This window comes from Phodopus roborovskii, unplaced genomic scaffold (assembly GCF_943737965.1).
Source record: "Phodopus roborovskii unplaced genomic scaffold, PHOROB, whole genome shotgun sequence".
NCBI classification, from domain to species: domain Eukaryota; kingdom Metazoa; phylum Chordata; class Mammalia; order Rodentia; family Cricetidae; genus Phodopus; species Phodopus roborovskii.
The window spans coordinates 22,467,185-22,490,278 of NW_026126558.1; the positions used below are offsets into that span (position 1 = coordinate 22,467,185).

The 23,094-nt window shown below is 42.6% G+C and overlaps 1 protein-coding gene across 1 annotated transcript in view; it reads left to right on the plus strand.

Annotated features, from left to right (window-relative positions):
- The first annotated feature begins 1,624 nt into the window (after positions 1-1,624).
- Smpd3 (sphingomyelin phosphodiesterase 3) overlaps positions 1,625-23,094 on the plus strand; it is a 79,238-nt gene continuing 57,768 nt past the window's right edge. Inside the window, exon 1 of the mRNA XM_051201617.1 lies at positions 1,625-1,771. The gene's annotated coding sequence lies outside the window, so the exon portion shown is untranslated. The remainder of the gene's footprint in view (positions 1,772-23,094) is intronic.

The window sequence follows — 23,094 nt, forward strand, 5'->3', positions numbered from 1 at the left end:
GGAGAGTAGGGAGGAAATTACCTAGCAAGGTAGGAAATCATCATGGAGTCCTATGATGCTGAACACAGGGTTTAAAGGATAGCCAGCACCTTATTTCATGAGTGACAGGTGAGAGATGATCTTCCCAGAAAGGGAGTGGGAGGTATGCATTTAGACATATAAAGAAGAACCAACATTATGGAGGAGCATAAAAGACTGATGACATTTAGTGGTGAATTGACATGAATAGCATGGTGTGTGTGTGTGTGTGTGTGTGTGTGTGTGTGTGTGTGTGTGTGTGTGTGTGTGTGTATACGTAGAAGGACCCTCAGGATGTGCAGGCAAAATCCCAACCAATTCTAACAGTATGAATAGCATTTAAACTTTTTCTTTTCAACCATTAATATCCTTCTAGTGAACATCTTTAGCATGGGAAACACCTGATTTTGGAGGTGTGTGCCAAAGTCAGTTAAACTGTTCATTTTCAGTAAATATGGGTAAATCTCAACATTTATTGAATGCCTACTATATGTCAGATGTTGTAGACACGGGACTGTAAATATGAATAATACAGGAGGAACATGAGTGTGTGAACATGCAAATAAAATAGAGGAAGTAGAGGCTGACACTCAAACACACAGAGATGTACAACACTAGGCAGAACATTAAGGAACTCTTCACACATCAAGGCAACATCTAACCTGGGGCTTTAGGGTGTTGAGGAGTTGGAGGAAGACAAGATAGATGGAAGGGACCACAGGAGTGAGAGAAAACGGATGTTCAAGGCTTGCCAGGTTTCAAACTTAAGAACGATGCAAAAGAGGGTAGAGTCTAATTCTCAACGGATTTTCCAGCTTTGCTGTGGGATGTGTATTTGATCCCAGAGTCCCCAGGAAGCCTGTGAAGGGTTCTCGGCAGAAATAGCTCACTCTATCAAAAAGCAGTGAAGGAGACGCTACAACATCGGGTTGGCAAAAATGTGGGGACAACTGACGGAAGAAATGTGACCAAGAAGTAAAACCCTGCACTATCAGGATTAAGGCAAAAAATAAAGTTCAGAATGCCGTGTGAAGGTCTCCTTTGTATCCTTCTCCATCTCTAGTGGGTAAGAACCAAAGCGGCTCGCTCTCATTTGGCTCCACCGAGTGTGGGAGCTAGGCCGTCTCGTTACCCGTCTTCCTAGAAAGGGAAACTGAGGCCCAGTGTCCTCAGGTAGGAACAGAGAGAAAAAGAGAACCAAACCCGCCACCGAAGAGGGTATCCCAGGTCACGTGTATTCCTGCGCGGGTCCGGGACCTGCCCCACTTCTTCGCCACCCCTACCCTTCGGGGCCGACTTTGCTATGGAAACAGTCCTCCCACCCTCCTCCGCGCCTAAGGCTCCTCAATGCACTCTGGGAAATGCAGTCCGTCTCTGCTCACCAACCCGCGGCACGAGCCCACTCCAAGGCCCTAAGAGACTACACGTTCCAGCAGGCAGAGCAAACACTCGGGCGGTCTCTGGGGACAAGGTCTTAACGGAGGGGCCGGAACCTCCCAATGGGCAGCCTCCTGGGCGGAGCCTGCATGGCCATTGGCTACGGTGGCGCGGAGAAGGCGGAGTCAGCGGAATGAGGCGCGGAGCTGTTCGCCGCTCCAGGTGCTGAGTCCGAGGGAGGCTCCGGATGCCAGAGCCGCGGCCGCTGCAGCCGTCACTGCCGCGAGAACCGCCGCTGGGAAGCCCGGGTCGCGAGGAGCTGGGAGGCGCCGCGTGCGCTGCCCCGCGCTGAGCGCCCTCCTGAGCGCCGTCTGAGGTGGGTGCTACAGGACTCGCTTTTGTTTTATTGAGGAGAGGGGGGTCTGGGGAGTTGACGGGACGTGTCCTCGCCGCACTCAACACCATCTGTCCGTGGAGCTTGAGGACTGACTGCGGGCCTCTCGTGGCCCAGTGCCTGAGGTTGGAGCAGCCTAGGCTGTAGTGAAAGGGCTCCTTGAATGTAAGGGACGAGGGCTGGAAGACCCTCCTCTCTCGTCTCTCCTGGGAGAGCATGAAAAAGGCATGGAGTCTCTCTTTCCCTGTGTCTAAAGTCCAAGCTGCTTGAGTTATTGAGGATGGAAAGAGTGTTCTGCGATGAGAGGTTTGGAGACAGGGGAACCCTTCGCTATAACACCCCAGCGGCTTGAGGTTGCAAAAGGGGACTGGGATGTGATGGACAAGAAAGACTCCTCCCCTCCTCTTAGACTCTCTTAGATTTCGAGTTGTGAGAGACCCTTGCTCTCCTTTGCATCCTAGGAAATGGATACCTCTTGCACCTAGTTGGATTTTTTGTGGAGCATTTGTTTTTGAGGAATGGAGAAAGTGAGAGGCCGGAGGACCCCTCCCCACCCTACTCTAAGCTCTCATAAAGGAAAACACTGAGGGATGCTCCGGTCTTCTGTGATGGAGCCGCGCCTAAGGAGCCTGGGTGTGGAAGGTGGATGGAAGTGAGAGTATAAGGGACCCCTCCCTACCTGGGTCTTATCTCCCAGGCCCTCTCTACCTAGATCCAGGTCCCAGGCAGTACAGAGTGGAGATCAGCCTCCCTGCCCCGCCACGCCCCGGGGATTAGAGCTTTAGCACCAAGGCCAGGAGTCAGATCTAGATGGACACCTCAGGGGCAAGACCCGGTGGTCTCCCTCTCCGGTAACCCACAGCTCCAGGCGATGTCCTCCGCGTTCGCGGATCCTGGAGAGATGCTCCGCTGCATGCCGAGCGCGCTCCAGATCTGGCCGCGGGGATCTGGCACCCGGCGTGCAGTGGCTGCTCTCAGGTGCCAGGCTTTCGCGCTCTACCCAGGCATTCGCTGGAGGACAAAGCGGCGATCGCAGCACTGACAAGCGTGCTTAGCTGGGCTGCGCGAGGGGCGCGGCTGGGGAAGGGGGGCTTCGGGCGCGGCACGGGTAGCTTCCACGGAAACGTGCCAGGAGCTGGGAGAGAGAAACAAAGCGCGCTCGCTCCTCGCGGGCCCGCGCGAGCAGGCATGGAAAATCCCGAGGGAGGAGGTGGCTGTGCTGTGCTGGGTTCTATACCATACACTCTTCTCTAGCCACCCCTCCTTCACAGTCCGAACGCCACTGTCAATCCTGTCCCAGGAATGCGGTGTGCGCAATGGTTATCAGAGCCAGGACTTGTGACCACGAGGACTGGGATGACCAGGGTCTCTACCTTATGCGAAGGGTAGAGGTTTGGGAGACATGCATGAACCAGGTCTGAAGAGGCATGTTGATAGGACCCACTCAACCTCATGTCCTATTAGCTATAATAAGTCAAATTTGGTTCTGTGGCTGGGTGTGTTCTTATTGGTAATAGTGTGGGTCAGAGTGTGAGTGAAAATGTGTGTGACTGAGTGAATGTGTCCGTTCATGCTCCGGTGTTCACGTGTGTGCCATGCTGTGGTGAGCCTATACATATGGCAGGGGGAGGGAGGAGTGGAGAGAAGGAGGAAGAAGAGGAACTAAGCTTGAGATAGAAGGGAACAAGAGAGTCATCCTTTCAATTCTGAAACCACACTGTTGACCTAAGGTCCAAATGTGTGCCTTCAGGATGGAGGCAGTTTTAAACTGCCTAAGGTCTCAGCTAAAGGATGGAATATGTTCCAGTCAGTGAAACTTGGCAAGGATGCTGCCCCTTTTCAGCCTTTTGAGACCCTAAATCTGACCCTAACATCACAATCAGTTCTCATTCCCTGGAGCGCCTTATCATGCTGTAGTGAGCTAACCTAATATCCAGAATCTGCCCTACCACTACTACTGACTGCCAGTAAGGTTTGGGAGGCCTATCAGTAAAGTCTGGAAGGGCTATAAAGCTAGGGTTAATAGTAATCACAAATGGAGACTCAGAGATACCAGGTATAAACCAGGCATGGCAGCCACATGCCTGTAATCTCAATACTTGAAAAGAAAAGAAAAATGGGGGGGGGGGCTGAGGCAGAAGGATTGCCATGGGGTAGGGCTCAGCCTGGGCTCTATAATGAGATTGTATGAATACTCCTAGAAGATGAACACACCCTCTCAGACCTGATCAGTCCCGGCAATTGACCCCAGTTTCACTACCACCATCACTTTTCAAGATAATCTCCTTCACATAAATTAAGGGGATAGATGATTGGCTGTGGCACCAGGCAGTGGAGCCACCAGTTAACCAAGCCTACCCAGTCCTTTTCCCTTAAGTATCCACTGCCAGCATCTACAGTGACCTCTGCTGGAAGGAAGTTAAACCAAAGCACAATTTGACAACCACTACTCACTCCCCCCTGTAATGTAGAAAGGCTTGGAGTTGGTGTAGGCATTTTTAAAGGTAAAACTACACACCTTTCTGTTAGGGGTAATTTCCTGTTTACTTTTGGAGTAGATGTTTTGTTGTTTGTTTCATAGTGTTGAGGATGGACCAGGACCTAGATACCTATTAAGCTACTGAGACACCTTCTTCCCCAAAGATGCAGTTTTGTCTATGGTTCCTTCAAATGGCATCAAGCAATAAAACTGCTACTGTCTTCATCCACATGGAAAAGTGAATCTGAAAGCCTTCATGTCTCTTTACAGTTGAGAAAAGGCATCAAATCCATTTATTAGGACAATGCATAGAAAATAGCTATTAAGGTCTGGGAAGTTGAGGTACCTTTCTGGTCTCTCCCCTACCTTCCTTTACTCTTCCCTTCCTCTCAAATCCCACTTTTTATCTTTTTATCTTTCTCCTTATTAAAGCAGTCAGTGACATGTTTTCAAAACCAAGCCTTATTTTCCTCAGTGACATTGTGGCTTAGAAACTTCAGACATCTGGAGGCTATTACTAAATACAAAAGGCTCTTGAGCACTGGCTTTCCCTAAGAGCTGGAGTGGGGGGAAGATGGATGAGACATACACATTCCTAAATGCCTGCCTGGTGACATATGTCTCTTCTGGAGTTGCTCTGAAAGACTTTCACACTGTCACAGAATTGTTAGAGCTCCTCAAAGGGAAGGTATTTAAATACCTGGCATTGTTCTTACTCTGGCACCCAAATGATTTGCATTGAACTATGTGACTCAGTATCATAAAGTAAAAATAGGGCTTAATTTCTTCCTCGCCTGCTCAGAAGGTGACTGCATATAGTGTGTTGTATTCTGCATTGGTGAGTGAAAAGCTAAATCACCTCATAAGTTGAACCACCTGATTATCCCGATTAGAGAAGAGTGCTTAACATCATCCACAGGCGATAAAATTATTTTATGTTTTTTTTCATTCATTCCCGAATCTTTGTCTTCTGAAACATTTCCTCATGTGCATGTGTTATTGCTTCTACTTGAGGTTAATCAAGAATGTTTAATCAGAGAGAGAGAGAGAGAAAGAGAAAAGCCTGACAATGGTGGTGCATGCCTTTAATCCCAGCACTATGAGGCAGAGGCAGACAGATCTCTGTGAGTTTGAGGCCAGCCTGGTCTACAAAGCTACACAAAGAAACCCTGTCTTCAAAAATCCAAACAAACAAACAAAAAGAATGTTTAATCCATCTGTGCAATGGTGGCACATGCCTTTAATCACAGCACTGAGGAGTCAGAGGCTGGCAGATCTCTAAGTTCAAGGCCAGCCTGGTCTACATAGTTCCAGGACAGCCAGGGATACACAGAAAAACCCTGTTTCAAAAAAGCCAAAAACTGAACCAAAACAAAAATGTTCAATATTTGTACTAAAGTCAACAAATTAAATACAGGAAGATGTGGGAGATGTTTTTGTTCTTTGGAGGCTCAAAAAAATCTTGAAGCTCGTAGGAAAGAAGAAAGGAACTCTAAATTTGAAACACTCTTATGGGTGGAGTTACAACTTTCTGAGAAGAGGCCCCTTAAAAAATCCAGGAGGGAAGGCTGGCCAGGTTGAAGAATAGGAGCATGAATGACAGTGTGAGTGTGCACACAAGTGATAGCATTCACATTGGGAGAATCCTTGCTTTAATGCAGCCTTGCTGGGAAAATTCCCAGGTTGCTGTAGCTCCTCAGACTGTTGGCTCCTTAGTGGCAGAGTGACTGAGCATGGATCTATCCAAGGTTCTGGAATACTAGCCTCTGCCTGGCAGCTTCAAACAGAAAAAGAACAGAGCTGAGGGCCACCGCCTCTATGAGGATTTCCCTACAGCTGGTCACAGAAGAGAATGGAAGGAAACAGAGATGTAGAGGTTTTTGTTTGTTTGTTTGTTTTTGTTGTGTTTTTTCACTACATCATTTTGAATAAGCCCTTCGGCAATTCCTATTTAAAGAATTACAAGCTAATAAGAGGAAACATTTTCTAAATCAGGCTGTTTGCATGCAAGAATGCATTTAATTCTGACAGTCCTGTAAAGTAGGTGGTGGTGTTATGCCCACTTTCAAGGTGAACAAGCAAAGCTTTAAGAGGAAAGGGGCTTTGCCGGAGATCACACAGAGGCAGCAGAGTTTAGGTTCCATCGGGATCTATTAAACTCTGAATCTATCCTTGCCACATTTATTTTTCTACTGCTAAAGCAAAAATTGAAGTATTGGACTGTCCTATGTAAAGGCATATCTAATTTTAGAGGAATGAAGTTGGAGCAAACTAGAATTCAGATACAAGTCACAGAGTCCTTTTAAGTTCAGCAAGCAAACTGCCATTCTTTGTCTTATTCTGGTAAGGTTTGTTGCTTGAACCTGGTTACCAAAGAAGTCAGTTTAATAACATAAGGTTTTCTTTCTAGAGTGGGAATTTAAGTCTGGTTAGCAATAAAGTGGATTTTTTTTTTTTAAGAAAAGAATAAGAAAAAAGCCTGTGCGCTTTTTTTTTTTTTTTTTTTTTTTTTTTAAATACCAAGTGCATTCAGAGCTGACAAAACAGGGATATTGTTAGGAAACTCTTTCATCTATTCCCATTCTCAGATTTTTCACATCGAAGTTCTTAACACCTAAATAAAACTTTTCATTGTTGTAGACCTCAGCCAGTCTTGGGGAAACATCGTGTTCCTGTCCTCACACCATCACAGCTCATGCTTCACCTTCAGATGTGGCTGTAAGACTCCTGGAGATGGGCAACTTTGAGCTTAGTGAACTCAATGTCACATGCTCTGGCTTCCTAGGGTAGCAGTTTAAACTGTCCCTATCTTTCCACACACATAAGGTCTTGTGCCCAGGAAGCTGTAGCCGTAGATATCCAAAGCAGGGGAAGAGAAATAGACATGCCCTTTTTCTATTCTCCCTGGGCTTTGGTTTGCATATCGCTCAGAAATAGCAGACCTATTCTCTTAATAAGATGTCTTTCATTAAGCTAGGTCTCTATCCCATTTCTGAGTGATTCCTTTTCTCTACATGCTGGGGCTTATAGAACTCTGACAGGAGTTGTGGTTCCTAAGGGCATTTGGAGGCCAAGGATCTGGCTTCCCATATGTGTCTGCTCTGATTCATAGGACCACAGACAGATTTGATTGTTGTCTTATTTAGAGTCTTAGCTCTCTGCAGCATCAGAACAGCATGTAATAAGAGGCAGCTGTTCCTATGGCTGAGCATCACCCTCTTTGCTAACATGATCAGGAAATAGTTTTATGTCCCAGGTATCTCCTCCAGAAAGCATATACTATGAAGATTTTCATCCAATATAAGAAAAGAAACATATATAATTCATTCCTAAGACTGTTATAATTATTTTGGCAATAACTCAAAGCTCCCTCAAAGGAAGACTGGGTTGGGCTTATAATCATTCAACAAATATTTCTACTGTCTGCAATGTACCAAGTACATATCTGAGCTCATGGAACACAACCCCCCAACTTGGCCCAAGGCCTGACATAAAGAAATATTGAGTGGATGTGCTGAAACCCTCAAAAGAGTGTTGCTATAAGTGGGGATTTTTAAAGATGGAAATAAGTTTAAGTATCATAAACTATCATATCTTTTCTTATTATTAAGGCAGAAGCTAATGGAATTTGAAGGATTCTCTGGCCACATCCATGGTTGGTGGCAAAGATGGGTCTTAAAACACACATTTTATGACACCTAATATATGTTCTTTCCACAGTCCTAAACTGCTGCTCTGATCATCAAATCATCCAAAGGGCACATTTCCATTATCATAGTCTTATTTGATCCAATTCTAAACCAAAAGTGAATTTTAAAGTTGAAATAGAACAACAACAAAAAGGGATGAAATGAAAAATACAAAGTCTGCTTTTAACTGTGTCGTTCAATGGTAGCCACTAGCTGGCTACTGAGCACTTGAAGTGCATCTGAATTGAAATAATACTTTGGATATATTGATTTAGATGAAAGAAACTATTAAAATTATCCCTACTCAGCTTCTTTTTACTTCTTCAAATGTAACTTTTAGAAAATTTTTGCTAGAGTTGGAGAGACATCTTAGCATTTAAGAGCACTTGTTGGTCTTGCAGAGAACCCAAGTTTGATTCCCAGCATACACTTGGTGATTCAAAAACCATATGTACCCCCAGTTTGAGGGGACTCAACAGGCATGCAGGTGGTTCACATACATGCATGCAGATAAAACATTAACACACATAAACAAAATCAGTAAAAATCTAAATTTAAAAATTTAACAATATGTGTGAATGTTAGGTTATATAGTTCATTCTGGGCTCAGTCCATAGCTCTGAAAAAATTATATCTATATATGTGTGTGTGTACATATGAATATAATTATGTATTGCTTGCATTTTTAGCTGTGTTATATTTATACTGGATTAGCACTATCCTAGCATGCTCTCTTTGGGGGAAAATTTCTTTATAAATGGATATTTAGCGAAGTAGTTTATAGCTTTTGCCTGAGATTGAATCCTGGCTCTGCCATTTAGGCTGTGTGCCCTTAAACTTCTGTATCCTCATTTATAAAATGAGGGAATAACAGCCTGCCTCCTTGATTATGAGTTAAATTACTTAGAACAGTAACTACTCTACAGTTAACATTTACTGAATATTGACTGTTGTTAATAATGGGGACATATAGATTATTAAAAGCCAAGAACAACAGGAGAAAAGCAAGCAGACAGTTTTCAGATAGATCAAACAAAGATTTAGTGGTCATTAAAACAGGATTGAAAACATTTGTTAAGTTGCTGGGATCTGGCCTCTGTTTTCTGATGGCTGATGATGCTGAGGAAAAATTCAAGTCATTTCAATAAGCATACAATAAATAAACAGATTAGCTAACCACATTATACACATATCTTCTGTTAATGATGTTGAGGAAGAGGATGATTAGAGGATGCCTATAAGAGCTCTAAATTTCTTGGTCACTAGAGTTCCTCAAGAGAATGAGCCTTGTGCTCTGGGGGGAAATTCCTGGGCAGGAATCAAACACACCTAAGATCAAGGCTGTTCTCCTATGCACTTGGCCTTGGCAAGAGTCTCAATTCCTCTTCTATAAAATTGAGGTATTTGCAGCTCTTTTGCAGGTTCTGAGGAAGAAATTAGACAACATAAATTAAAAAAAAAAAAAAAAACAGGTACTCACACTATAGACCAGGCTGGCCTCAAAGTCACAGAGATCCTCTTGCCTCTGCTGAAATTAAAGGCATGTGTACCATCACTACCTGGATACTTTGGAAGTTGATTCATGAGGATGGCTATGAGTTTCAGACCAGCCCACCCTACAGTGTGAAACTGTCTAAAAAAGATAAAATAAAAATCAGAAAGAGAAAGATACAGGAGGTGAGTGGGGGGGGGGGAGGAAAGAATGTATGTATGTAAAGTTTAGTGAAAAATTATGTTAACAGAGAGTGTTGGACTATAGAGAAAGTATTCAGATTGGTCTCAGAGGAATGAGCATGAATGTCAGATTTCATATGTCAACATGTAATTGGTAGATTCAAGTAGAAGAGCCTGGGGACAAACTCTCCCTGGCTCGGCTCTTTACCAACTAAGCTATCACCCCAGCCTGAGTTTTAACTTTTCTGAGCTTATTCCCCCATCTAGTGCAATAAAACAAAGTTTCCCTTGCTGCCATGGCAATTACATGGCAGCATACAAAAAGTGCTTTAGGATAATGCTATTCCTCCTTTGTCAAGTGCTTACAGTGGCTCAGGCATTGTATGTAAATGACAGCCATTATGTCTGTATTTTGAGCTGAGGGAAGCAACATTCAGTGACTTTAGTAACTTGTCCAAAGTCATGCAGTCAGTAAAAGGTATAAACAGGATCCCACACAGACCATCAGACTGCAGAACCTGCTCTTAATCATAGTGAACATGACCTCTCTAAACACAAGCAGAAACTCAAGAATTGTTTGAGGGAAGGAGAGATGCTTCGTGGTTAGTTTGTAAAGAGATCTTCTGTTTGGTCATCAAGGGTTAGTGAAATAGGAAGTGGGGACAGAAAAGCTGTGATCAAATGGTAAGAGTGACAACCATGTGCTTCAGGGTACTGGAGAGGAGTTTCTATAGGAAATAAATGGTTGAGAAGCTTGGAATATTTCATAACAAGTGTTAGAGAACTGTTGGGATATTGACAATATCTGTTGTCAACTTCATGGAAACTAGAAAGTCCTAGGAAAGAAGCCTCTGGGCACACCTTCAGGAGACTGATTAATTAGATTATCTTAAAAGAAGGGGAAAGATACTTCTTGACTACAGGTAGCACCATTTATGGGCTAGAGTCCTGAACTGAATAGAAGGGAGAAATGAGCTGAACATTACCATTTATTTCTCTCTGCTTCTTAAATGTGGATAGACACAATGTGACCAGCCACCTCAAGTTCCTGCTGCCATAACTTCCTACTATAATACATTATATTTTCAACTGTGAGCCAAACTATACCATTCCTTAGTTGTTTTTAATATACAAAAATATGGGCCAGGAGGAGGTGGTACATGCCTTTAGTCCCAACACTTGGAAAGCAAAGGCAGGAAAATCTCTATGAGTTCAAGACCAGCCTGGTCTACAAGAGCTAGTGTGTGTGTGTGTGCGTGCGTGTGTGTGTGTGTGTGTGTGTGTGTGTGTGTGTGTGTGTGTGTGTGTGTGTGTAGCCATGGTATAGCTGGCACATGGAAGTCAAAAGACAACTTTTGAGAGTTGATCTTCTAATATGTGAGTCCTGGAAATTGAAATTAAATTGTCAGTTTTTACCCACTGAAACATCCTGCAGACCCCTTTCTTTTCTAAAGTTGCTTCTTGTTTGGTATTTTGTCATAGCAATAAGAAAAGTAGCTACAACAAGAACCAAACACATTCCTAGGCAAAGGGACAAAACCACCAGCTGGGAACATCCCATTGAATGTGTTCATTTTGTGGCAGCAGTGAGTGCACGAATCAAGCATACCCAAGGCCAGAACTTGTGGAAGGTGCAGAAAGATAGCAAGCACCACCCACCATGCCTATTAACTAGCCCTCTCAGTTTCCAAAGAATTAACATGGCTTCTTTCTTGCCTTTTTTTTTTTTTTTCCTCCCCTTTTTCTTCTTTTGAGATAGTGACTCATTACATAACTAAATCTGGCCCTGAACTCTTCGTCCCATTTTTTTAAATCTTAGGATTCCAGGCATATTCCACCATATCCAGATTATACTACCTCTTTTCTCATTTGATCTTCACAAAGCACTAGGCTGGATAGGTGATCTGCTGCAAGCAGCAGGCAGCAGAGGCTGCCAAAAAAGCACAGATGCCTTGAACAGCTGTGGTACCCAGCCCCAAACATAAAGCTTAGGAAAGACCTCTGTGTAGGTGGAGGCAGCATGTTTGTCCTGTACTGAGACCTTTGCCCTCTGCTCTGGAAGACAGGCAGTTTTGTCATTTGGTTCATGATTCCCAAATAACAACTCCAAATGTTTGCTTCCCAGAGCAGTTGCTGTGAGGATCTAAGTCAAGGTCATTGCAAATCCCATAGCCCTTTCTGAATGGAGCACCCGTCATGGGCAACCTCTCCCATGCAGAGAGCTTCTTTCACAAAAGTGATCTTTTAGGACTTGCCATCTTAAGTTTATTCTGCTTATTTTTCTATAAGCAGCAAGGTTGGAAACCAAATCCTATCTTCTTTGGGCTGTAGGAGAAAGATCAGAAATGGCTGCAGTCACAATCTGTACCAGATTTCTCTCCATAGCTATGATTCTAATAACAACGAAAAACAAAGGCAGGGAAAGAAAAGGGTAGGAATGTGGCACTTCTTCCTAGAGGTGCCTGCAGCTCTGTGAAGAATACAAGGAATGGAGTGGGGGGAGTAGCTTTTACAGCTATGAGAGAATTCCTTGATGAGTAAAAGATGATAGACAATGAAAGAGATCATGGTGTCTCACTGTATTTTCTTTGAAAAGTCCTGCTAGGCTTCCAGACACTCTCTACAGTACTGGAAGGCTAGATACAGGGTGGGCAAAGCTACAAAGATTTTGCCAGGTTGTCCTTGATATGTCCCCTAGCATTTGCAAAAGTTTCACCAATAGAATGCTAAGGGCTCGTCAGGACATTGACTCTCACAACAATGTCTACCAATATAATGCTGAATATCATAGGGTTGAGTAATGACTTCTGATGAAAAAAATCAGATTGGGAAATCATTTGAACAGTAAAGGCATTGACATTTGCAATGGCTGGGTCTTGGAAAGTTGAGTTTATGGTTTCTTCATGACTGTGACAACAGCAGCCTTTTTACCTGTCATCCTGAGATGACAGCTCTGATATGCCAGTTCTTAGAAGTTCCTATGATCAAACTCAGACACACAGATTAGCACACAGCAAGTGTTCAACAAGTGTTCACAGTTTACTCACATACCTGGCTCCTATGCCAGACACAGAAAAAATAGAAATAAATGAGACAGTCTCTGAGTTAGTCAACTCTTTTATATTTTTTGAGACATGGATCTCACTATGTAGCTCTGGCTAGAACTTGGTATATAGAACAAATCAGCACTGAACTCAATTAAGTTTGCCTGCCTTTGCCTCCTGAGTTTTGGGAGAAAATATGCTATAAAGAAGCATTCTCCTCAGGGGTAGCACAAAAGCAATGGAATCTGAGCAGCCATAGTTGTATAGTTCTTAACCTTTGGCTGGAGAAATGGCTCAGCAGTTAAGAGTCTTGGCTGCTCTTCCAAGGACCCATGTTGATTCTCAGAATCTGCATGATAGTTCATTTCCAGAGGACCCACATTCAATTTTTGTAGTTCAAAGATATCCCATAGCTCTAGTTCCAGGACATCAAATGCCCTTTTCTGGACTCTACAGGTACCAAGCATGCACAAACATGCAGGCAAAACACCTACACATATAAAAATAAATAAATCTTTTCTTTTTAAAGAACATAATTTTAAAACAATTTATTTTTAAAAGTATCATTATTCATTTATTTTAATTGACAGTGTTTACATATGTATGGTAATTTGATACATGCATGCAATTTGTAATAATCAAGTCAAGTCCATTAGCATTTTCATTGTAAAGAAATTACATACTTAATAGGACCAAGACATGATAATCTATGCATGAGTGGAAGGTTGTGAGTAAATCAACTTTTTAAAAACTAAAATCCACTGTGTGCTGACTGTGTATAGAGCACAGCCCAATAGTCCTGCTCTTAGGTACTCAGTCCTACAGGGACAGACACAGATAATAATAGTATAGCAAGATGAAGGATGAGCAGAGAGCATAGAGGACTGACTAATTCTACTGGGAGAAACACATATACACACACTCATGTGTTGGGTCTAAGTGTTAAAACCTGAGTTACAGAGTATACCCCAGCACATATGGAAGGAAAAACCAACACACTGAAATACTTTGAGATGAGGTAAGACATTCAGGTGGGTTTGTTGAGTGGCCTTGGATATATTTCCTACATCTCTTGACCTCAGTTTCTAATCTGGTGTTCTGAAGGTTTGGTAATGGTCATCCTGATCATGTAGACTGAAGCATCATGAAGGTTAGAGTTGTGATTTTTATCTTCCAGGACAAAGCCTGGCCTTGTCCCAGCCCCAAGGCTTCCTTGACCTCTGATTGTCTAGACCCTAGTGATGTTACCTCTTAATTCTGGTAACAGAGAAACTCTGTATGTATGAGACACCACCCTGTGGAGTCCAGTGGGCTCTCCTGTGGTCCTAATTGCCTTCATCATCCTTATCCAAAAGTTACACTGGCCTACCACACCACTAACCACTTCATGTGCTATCCTTCTCCCTCTTCTCACCAGAAGATCTCTGGCATATTGCCTGTCACTGAGGACATTCTTGGGAAAACTTTGGTCCAGTCAAATAGGATCAGTGATAGCAAATCAGTCCCAAGTCCTGCTGCTCAGGGTCCCTAGAAGACAGGGCTGCCTCATTTGTGCTTTTTCTAAAGACCTTCTACTAGGGTGTGAAGCAGGTTGTTCCAACTCATCTAGTCTGCTGACCTTTTGCAGACCTCAGTACTTATATATGGGTGTAGCAGTGGCCTCCCACAGTCAGTACCTCTGTGTTAGGGAATACAGAAGAGCAACCATTCGAATAAATTAATTCCAATGTTGAAATTTAAACAAACCATCTAAGGCTGCTAATTGCACTGTAGAAAGTTTTAATACACTGTGTATATCAGAGTACCACCTTTCAAAGACAAGAAACAAAAGGAGAGACCAGAAAAGCCCTCACTGAAATTCCATCTACAAGTCATTTAAAGGACATTTTAAAATAATTTGTGTGCCCAGGAAATATCACACCTGAGACTGATATGCAGTGTACACCTATATAGGCAAAAACCAGATCAGGTCCCCTACATACCTTTCCACTGTTCCTCTACCCAGAGACCACCCTGCCTCCTGACAGAGCTCATCTTTGCCAGCTGAGACCAGGCGACTTTCCTCACTCTAGAGCCAGAAGAGCCTGAAGGAAGGGCTCCCACACACGGGTGATAATGAACACTTTCTACCTTGCCAGTGCCCACCATTGCCACATGTATACACCCTCTGGAGAGGGTTTGATGTCCCTCATCTCTCAAGAAGCAATGAGGGCACCTCCTGAAAGTGGCCTGTTCTCTTCTGCTCTGAACACTCAGGACTCCCATCCTGGAGTTGGCAAACAAAAATCAACATCAATCCTTTAGACGATTTCTGTGGTGATAAGAAGGGTAGGCTGAGAGAAGCTGATCTGCTTGGAAACTGAACACAAAAGACAAATGAAAAAACTCATTGGAGGCAACAGAAGGCATATCAGCAGAGTGAAAAACAAGATGTCTCCCTTCCACATCACTGCAGGAAAGAAAAGAAGAAATCACCAGATATGCCTCAAAAGTCACAAAAGAAAGGAAATGCAGGAACACAAAACACCCTGGCAGGAAGCCACTTAGAATGGTTACAACAATCAGTATAAGCATTTAACACTCCCCTGGTGGAAGACAAAGGTCCCTAGATTAAATTAATACAAGAGACTTACCTGAAATAAAACAGCTGTGAGACAGGCAAAGCTTTAACAGGTAAATGCAAACAAAAGAAAAGCTTGAGTGGCTGGCTCAGACAAAGCACAATTTAAAGCAATAAGCAGCATCAAGCAGCATAGAAGGGTAATTTCATATTCATAGAAGCAATTGTGAAGGCATTGCTGTTCTGAACATTTGTACACTCAGTACCTTAACATCAAAATATGTGAGGCAAAAATCTGTCACAAGAAATACAAGAAGCTGGCCAAATGACAGTTGTGGGTATAAATTTACATACTACTCTGAGAGCCTAACATCAAGTAACCAAAACATACATGAAAATAAAAAGGAGTGGTATAATTAAGAGTGAATTAAAAGGTGGTACTGAGTTTGATGTGGTTGGAATGATGTTTGCTATGTTTCAAGAGTCTGCTGTAGATTGATACTTGCAATATGAGTGTTAAATTTAGTGCACATTTTACATAGTGTAGTTATAATTGCATTAAAAAAACCCTAAACCACCAAAGAGCCAGAAAAAAATATATATACCAAAATTAACATTTGATGTGTTTGGAAGATTAGAATCAAGACATATTTATATTTTTTCTTTCCACTTTTTCTTCCAGTGTTCTTTAATGATCATATAATAGTCTATGACCTTAAAAATTAACTTAAAAGAATATAAAAATAGAAGATCATTCTCATGGCATAAGGTTATAATTTTCAAGATTTTAGGAAATATATTCATGGAAGACTGGGTAAAAATGTAACAAACAAGTGCATCAGATAGAAGTCTGGACAGGACTGTTCGGTCATTCTCTGTTTGGAATGCTGTTTATTTTGCCCTGAATGCCTCATTCCCCCAACTTGGTTCTCATGCCTCAGTGTGTGTTTTTCACCCCTGCATCCTAAACGATAGTAGGTCACATGATTTTTCTAAGACATGTGTAGGTTCCCTCGCTTGACCCACCTGCCAGATGACCTCACTTGTGTGAGGGAGTAGCTCCTCTCTATACACCATACACTAAGGACTCCTGAATTTATCTCTAGCTCCAAACTCATTATAGAGCTTCAGGGGTGTATTATACATGAGCCTGTGGAATGAACAATGCCCATAGATGGGCAAGGATTGTGGACATGCCTACAAATGGGTCTCTTTGAGAACCTAATGGTGGGGGAAAGGGATTGAACATTAGACAGGGATGCCCCCGTGGGTGGCAATGAGAACTTTTAGGCATTCCCAGTCAGGTGGAAAAGAAGGTTCCCACGAATGAATCAGAATAAATCATCGCCCACACTGTGCCATCCAAAAATGAAACCTATGTCTCTCTCTAACTTGCATGATTATATGAACTAGGTTATTGAAGTAATCAAGAAAAGCAGTAAGGCTGAATTTTAAAAGCTGCTCCAGTCCTGGAGAGACTCTTTGAGTTTTCTTCTGTCAACCATACACATCCAGTTGCCAGTTCAAAAGACAGACTCTGCCTCTACTGAGATTCACTGGCCAGTGGTTTCTGGTCTGGCCTCCTGACTGTTCTGGGCAGAACACAAAGTCAGTAAATACGCTAAGGTTTTTAATCTACCAATAAAATGAGTGAGGATTTAACCCAAATTATGTGGCATTTAATTCAAAGGCTTTTATAACTACAAAGTACAGTGTCTTTTGAAAAGGTAAAAATAAACTACTAATTCTAAACATATATTCTTATAAAGTTCAGCTCAAAGTACATACTCTCATTGGAATGTAAATTAGTTTGAGAGCTTTCTAAAATTATATATAACTTCTCTTCCCTAGACTGGATTGTTATCCAGTTAAGCATTTTATTTTGGAAGGCAAAATGTTCATGAGACCACTCTTTGGGAAAATGGTTTCATTAAATCCTATACAGCTATCTGGTTTCAGAGAAGAGATGTTGCTAAGAAACCTCTAGCAAGTTGCTTGACTTTTCCAATTCACAGCCTCCTCCTTAAATATGGAGAAAATAGTACCTACCATAAAAGGCTCAACACGAAAGTCATATTTCTCAGTAAAGTGCTTGCTACAGCGGCTTTCTTGCTGCAGGAGCTCAGTAAACAGTGGGTATTCTTACATCAAACAGTAGTTTCTAGTCTCCCTACTCCAACCACTGCATGTGATAATTGAGAATCTGTGTGGGGAAAGGCCCAGGATTTTCCCATCAGGAGAGTTCCAAGTCCCTTCCCCTCTCAGAAAACATCCAAAGGCACTGATTCTGACTATAATTAATGCAACTCTAGGAAAAATCCCAAGAATCTGCTTATTCATTTTGATTAAATTACTTCCAAACTTTATTGCTGTATCATCAGTAACTAATAAATGTCTAATGTCTAGAAGACAAGTCCCAATTACACAAGAGCCTATTTTCATTAAAATAAGTCTGGGATAACTTCCTTGGAAACCAGCAGTCAGTCCTATCAGTCCCCTCATTAAGTGACACCTAGGGGTCTGCCTCCTTGCCACAGTTAGACTCTCAAGCAACTGGGTACTACAGACCACATTTTCTTACTTACTCAATCCCATCTTCTCACTGGTACAGTGCTTTGCTTTTGGCTGACAGTTAGTAAATGTTTTATGAATAAATGCTCCCTCCCTGTACCAGGACTGGCAAATGTGCATTATGAGCCAAATCGGGTCAGATGACCTGGCTTCCAGCAATAATGTGCACAGAAGGCAAATGATTAAATAATGCATGTCTGTCCACTCAACATGACATTCTGCAGCCACTGGAAATGATGCTCTTGAAGACTCTAAGGCCACATGGAGACACATCTAACATTAATTGAGTAAATAGACCATAAAGAGTGTCCTTGTATAGCCATTACGCACATGGACTCAGATTGAAGGGGAAGACCAAACAGAGCATTCACTATGAGAAGGATGAGGATTCTGTATGACATGTTTCCAAAGTCTCTTCTGAATTGTTTTTACAGTTAACAGTAGAATGGGCTGAGGGGCAAAATTGAACATTAGCCTAGGGCTTTCTCATGGGCATGTGCCCAAATTCAATGTACAAAATTAAGGTTGAGGAACCAGATAGAGGAAGGATGGGTGAGCCACAGTCCATTCGGGAATGAAAAGTGGACTTGACCCAAAATAGCTGCCATGCTCAGTTTCAGTGTCTGAATTAATCTTCCTCTTAGTTTATTGATGATTATGAAATTGATTCTTGACACAGAATCACAACTGGTAACCCTAACATTGTAGTCAATAAAAAGCATGAGTGGGAAGGTAGGGAAAAACATTTGTACCAAATATGTACATAAGGGAACCACAGTGGCCTTTTATGTATTTATGTATTATCTCTGAAAAATGTTCCTATACATTACTAGAGATTAAAAGAAATTATGATTATCATGGCATGGAGGGGTAAGAGATGGTGGGGTATCTTAGTGCTTCCAATGGTGCTATAACTGAATGCCAGAGAGCAAATAATTTATCAAGAATAAAGGTTTATTTGGCTTATGGTGCTGAAGTCTGGGAAGGTCACATCTGGTGAGGTCCTTGTTTGGAGGCACTTTCTGGAGAAAGTACAAGGTATCATATGGCAAGACAGACAATTCTAGTTTAGGCCTTTTATAAAAAGTCACAGTCCCATTGGATTAAGGCCCCAACCTTATGGCCTCATTTAATCTTAATTACCTCCCAAAGGTCTGTCTCTTTTAGACCAAGTTTCCACCTTTCACAATGGGGGTTACATTTCAATGTGTGTTGGTGGAGATGTTCAAACCATAGCAGAGAATAGATATTGGTAGTGGGGAGTAAGAAAGGTGGGGAACTTCTGCTGCTGTCAGGTCAAAATTGACCTTGGGTATGTTGCCTCCTCCACACTCATTGCTAAATTTTCAGCTCCACGTTGTTATTTTCCTCACTAGAGATCTAAATTTACTCCTCTCTCCTAAGACAAGTTTGTCCCATTGGAAAATAGTGGTCTTGTATAGACCCTCATTGCTATCAAGGATAACTAAGACAGGCCAACATCAACCCTGTACAACACAACACTATTTCCCATTTCTTCATAGCTGGGCTACACCTGATCATGCTACTCCCCCAGACCCAGAAGATAGGGCTGGGGTACCAATTGCTGGTACCCAAGCTTTTACTGAAACAGAAACTACTGTGTTTCTGGATATTCAGGAGTCTTGAGGCCCACTGCCTTCCGGCCTTCCCAGATTCTTCTCTGGAAATGCAGCCCAGCACTGTGGTTTCTAAGTCATGATGGGAGCTTGTTGAATTTTTTAGAACCACATTGCTAAAGAAAGAGCACTAAGCAGTCCTGAAGTCCTGGCTAGTTCCTTGTCTGGAAGTACTGATTATACAGAGCTTTGCAGTACCTAACATGACAGGATTGGATCCCACTAAGCCCAGCAAGAAAGCTGACAGGTCATGGATTTTATATCCTGGAGCCCAATAACTAGCAATCAAACTCCAGGATTTCTACTCCACCTCTGGGTATCTGTCAAGCCAGGATCAACTCTAGATCCATAACACTGCATCTAGATCTTCACAAGTCTGCCCTGTTTTTTTTACACACAGAGCATAGCCATCAGAGCCTTTATCCCCACATGATAGTCAAGTTTGATTATATCACTGAGACTGCCCCTACCTACTCAGGATGGCCTGCTTTGCCCATAGTTACACTGTCCACTCAGGTTTTTTTTTAATGGTAAAGATTTTGAACCCAGGGTCTTGAGTATGCTGAGTAAGTACTCTGCCACCAAGCCACAAGAACCCTTTGTTCTCTGCTGGGATCTTTTGATGTCACTGTAGTTCTCAAACTCTAGACACTGGTGAATTATAGCCTTTTCTGGGCTCTGGACACTCTGATATGGCATAGTTATCTGTGTCTAAGTCTGTCTCTCTCTCTCTCTCTCTCCAAGCAAGAGAAACAGTTGTGACCCTTTTAGCTCCTAGTCCAGATCCTGGCACAGGTGGAAAGTTGTACAACATGGGTACTTCAGTCTTGCCTTTTGTAAAAAAATAAAATAAAATAAAAAATCAAGCTCATGCTCTTCCTCCCATAATCGGGCACGGAAAAAGCAGGGGTTAGATGTTGCTTCCCAGCATGACTTCCCGGAAAATCCTTTGCTCTCTATGACTATGTTTGCTATTTACCTTCTGACCTTTAAAGCTCAGATCAGGATCATCTGGGGACAAAAGTATAATCCCTGCTCCCCGTGCCCCTTTGAAAGTCCAAGCAACAAGACCTTTCTGGAACCAGCCAGCCAGCCCCTTCTGCTATTGCACCTGCTCCCTGCAGATGTGCAGGAAGGGAGTGGAAAATGTATTCAATTTGCAAACCAGGGTGCCAGTGGCTGATTGAATTGGCCTGTGTTGCTGTTCTACTGGAAGTGTTGCCTGTAACATACCCATAAAGCACTAGTCCAAGTCTTTCCGATCACAGTTTATTGCCTGCTGCCTCCTAATGCTTCCCCTCCTCCCCTATGGCCAAATCTTCCCAGACAATGCTCACAGAAGCAAAAGGGCCTTCAAGCTGGAAAATCTTGGGCCATTAGCTGCTCTAAGTGGAGTCAAGTGAGTTTGTCTCCACGGTGATGTTTATTTTCTTGCTCTTGGGATGAGACACAGGCTACTCAGATGCACCAAAGCAAACAAGGAAATGGGATGTGGTAAAGGTGGACACCAGCACGAGAAACCCAGGGAACCTGGCAGGAGGACTGGAAGTGGTACCCTCTGGGGCCTTGAGTCCCCTCTTTGAAGGCCTTATCTTTCCATTGTTTTTCTGGGCCTTGAGCCTAGGGAACATAGGGATCCTCAAGTGAACCCATCTTATACCTACCCCCGCTTTCTAAGCCCTTCTTCTCCCTTCTGTCCTGCCCACACCTCTTCTTTCTCTGATTTAATGTCTCAGCTCCCACATTTGAAGGTGACTGCTCACAGTGCATCAGCACCCCCCATCCCAGTCATTTTCAATTCCCCATCCAATCTTGGTTTTGAAATTTGGTTGCTTGATAAACCTAGGATGCCTCGGCCTCACCATCTGTAAAGTGGGAATAATTATATCAACATGTGGATTGATGAGAGGATAAATTAAAAACATTTAAAGTATTGGACAGAGATAAGCAACCTATAAACATAGTTATCATTGTTGTTTCTGTTAATAAACATCAGCAGCCTGAGGTTGAAGCTGAATCTGTATGAAAGACTTAAATGTTTGCACATGGTTGAGGTGGAAAATGAGTACCCTGATGGAAACAGCAATGAGAAAAGTAGCTATGTCCTTTGGCCTCTTGGGGATATTCCTATTCTGAGCAGTTCTTTCTCTCACCATATTGATTTTCAATCAATTGTTAAGAGCTTTTCATTGTTTCACAGCTTTTTGAAGCTTGTGTCTCAAATACTCAGTAGTTACTACTGGCAATTTCCATCAATGAGTTACTTGTATAGGGGCCAAGTTATAGGGGTGAGATACCAGACCGAGTATGGATCAGCTTCAGGTTGCCCTAGGGAGACTCGTATTCTGAGCATGGTCAGGAACTGGTTGTCAGCATGACCTGGGTCAGCCAGTACACCACTTTTCCCTTGTGTCCAGTCTTTATAATAACATAGCACATGAGGTTGTCAAAGATCAAATAGGGTTATCAAAGTAGTGTTTACTTTCCTGGTAATGTACTCATGTCTGACATCCAATCAGCTTGCTTAGATGCTGGGCAAATGTCCTGATATGTGTAAAGGTTCTATTTTGAACTGAGCTATGCCCTTGTAAACATGAAACAGGATTATTATTGCAAAAGTTAAGTTAATCTATCAAGTCTTTATTATATTTTTACTTTTATTTTGAAGTTTTTTTCTTCTTGAGGAAAATATGTCCTAAAATCAACTTGTGAGGTTCCTGTTCCTTCTAGTTAAGCCCACTTACTCAACACCTCCTGAGCACCTTTATTTTGACAGGCTCTGTGGTGGAAGCTGGAGGGCCATGTGTTTGGCTGATTTCTCCACAGCAGAGAGTTGGCAAACCCAGGCCCTATCTCTTCAGGATAGTGTTCCTCTGCTTCTCTTACAATGAAAATACTTGTTCTCCATATTTCTACCACCTAGGTCCAACCTGGTCTGGCTTAGCCATTTACCTACTCATTCATTTCCTTGCAATATTAAAAGTACTCTGAAATACTTAAGTTATCTTTGAGACTTGCCATGGCCTGACACTTCAAGCTTCAGAGCTGCCAGATGCCTCCCTGAGTAGCTTCATTTGTGCCACACTTCTTCCATGTTCAGTATGCCTGGGCCATACAAGTGTCAAGCTTAGAAAACACCTGCCAATGGGTAAACAATGAGTTGGCCCAAGGTCTCTTGACTAAGAAGCACAGGTCTAAGGTATAAGACCAAAACCCCCAATGGAAAAAAACCAAACCCTATTTGTTGGTAGTATTCTGCAGAAGCCTTGGTAAAATCTTCAGCTTTGTGGTACAGGTCACAGGATAGGGGTGATAAGATGATACTTGAAATTTCTTTTGTGCCAGAGATTATGCCTTGATAGAAGGAGGCCAGAAAACCCAAGTCAAAGTCTTGTCCTTCTTGTTAACTTGAACCAATCACTTTACTTCAATAAGCCCATTTCCTCGGCTATAAATTGAGAATATCTCAGTAACTGTAGGAAAATCAATGAGATAATAACTTTGAATACTAGTGCAAAGCTCTATTAAGATTCTAACTAAAATCCTAGAAAGTAGGGTTGGGCCATGACAAAGGACAGTGGTGAAGAAGTTTGTCCTTTTCAAAGAGACTTTTTTAAGCTGTAATCACTAAGGAACTTTTGGGAGGGCCAT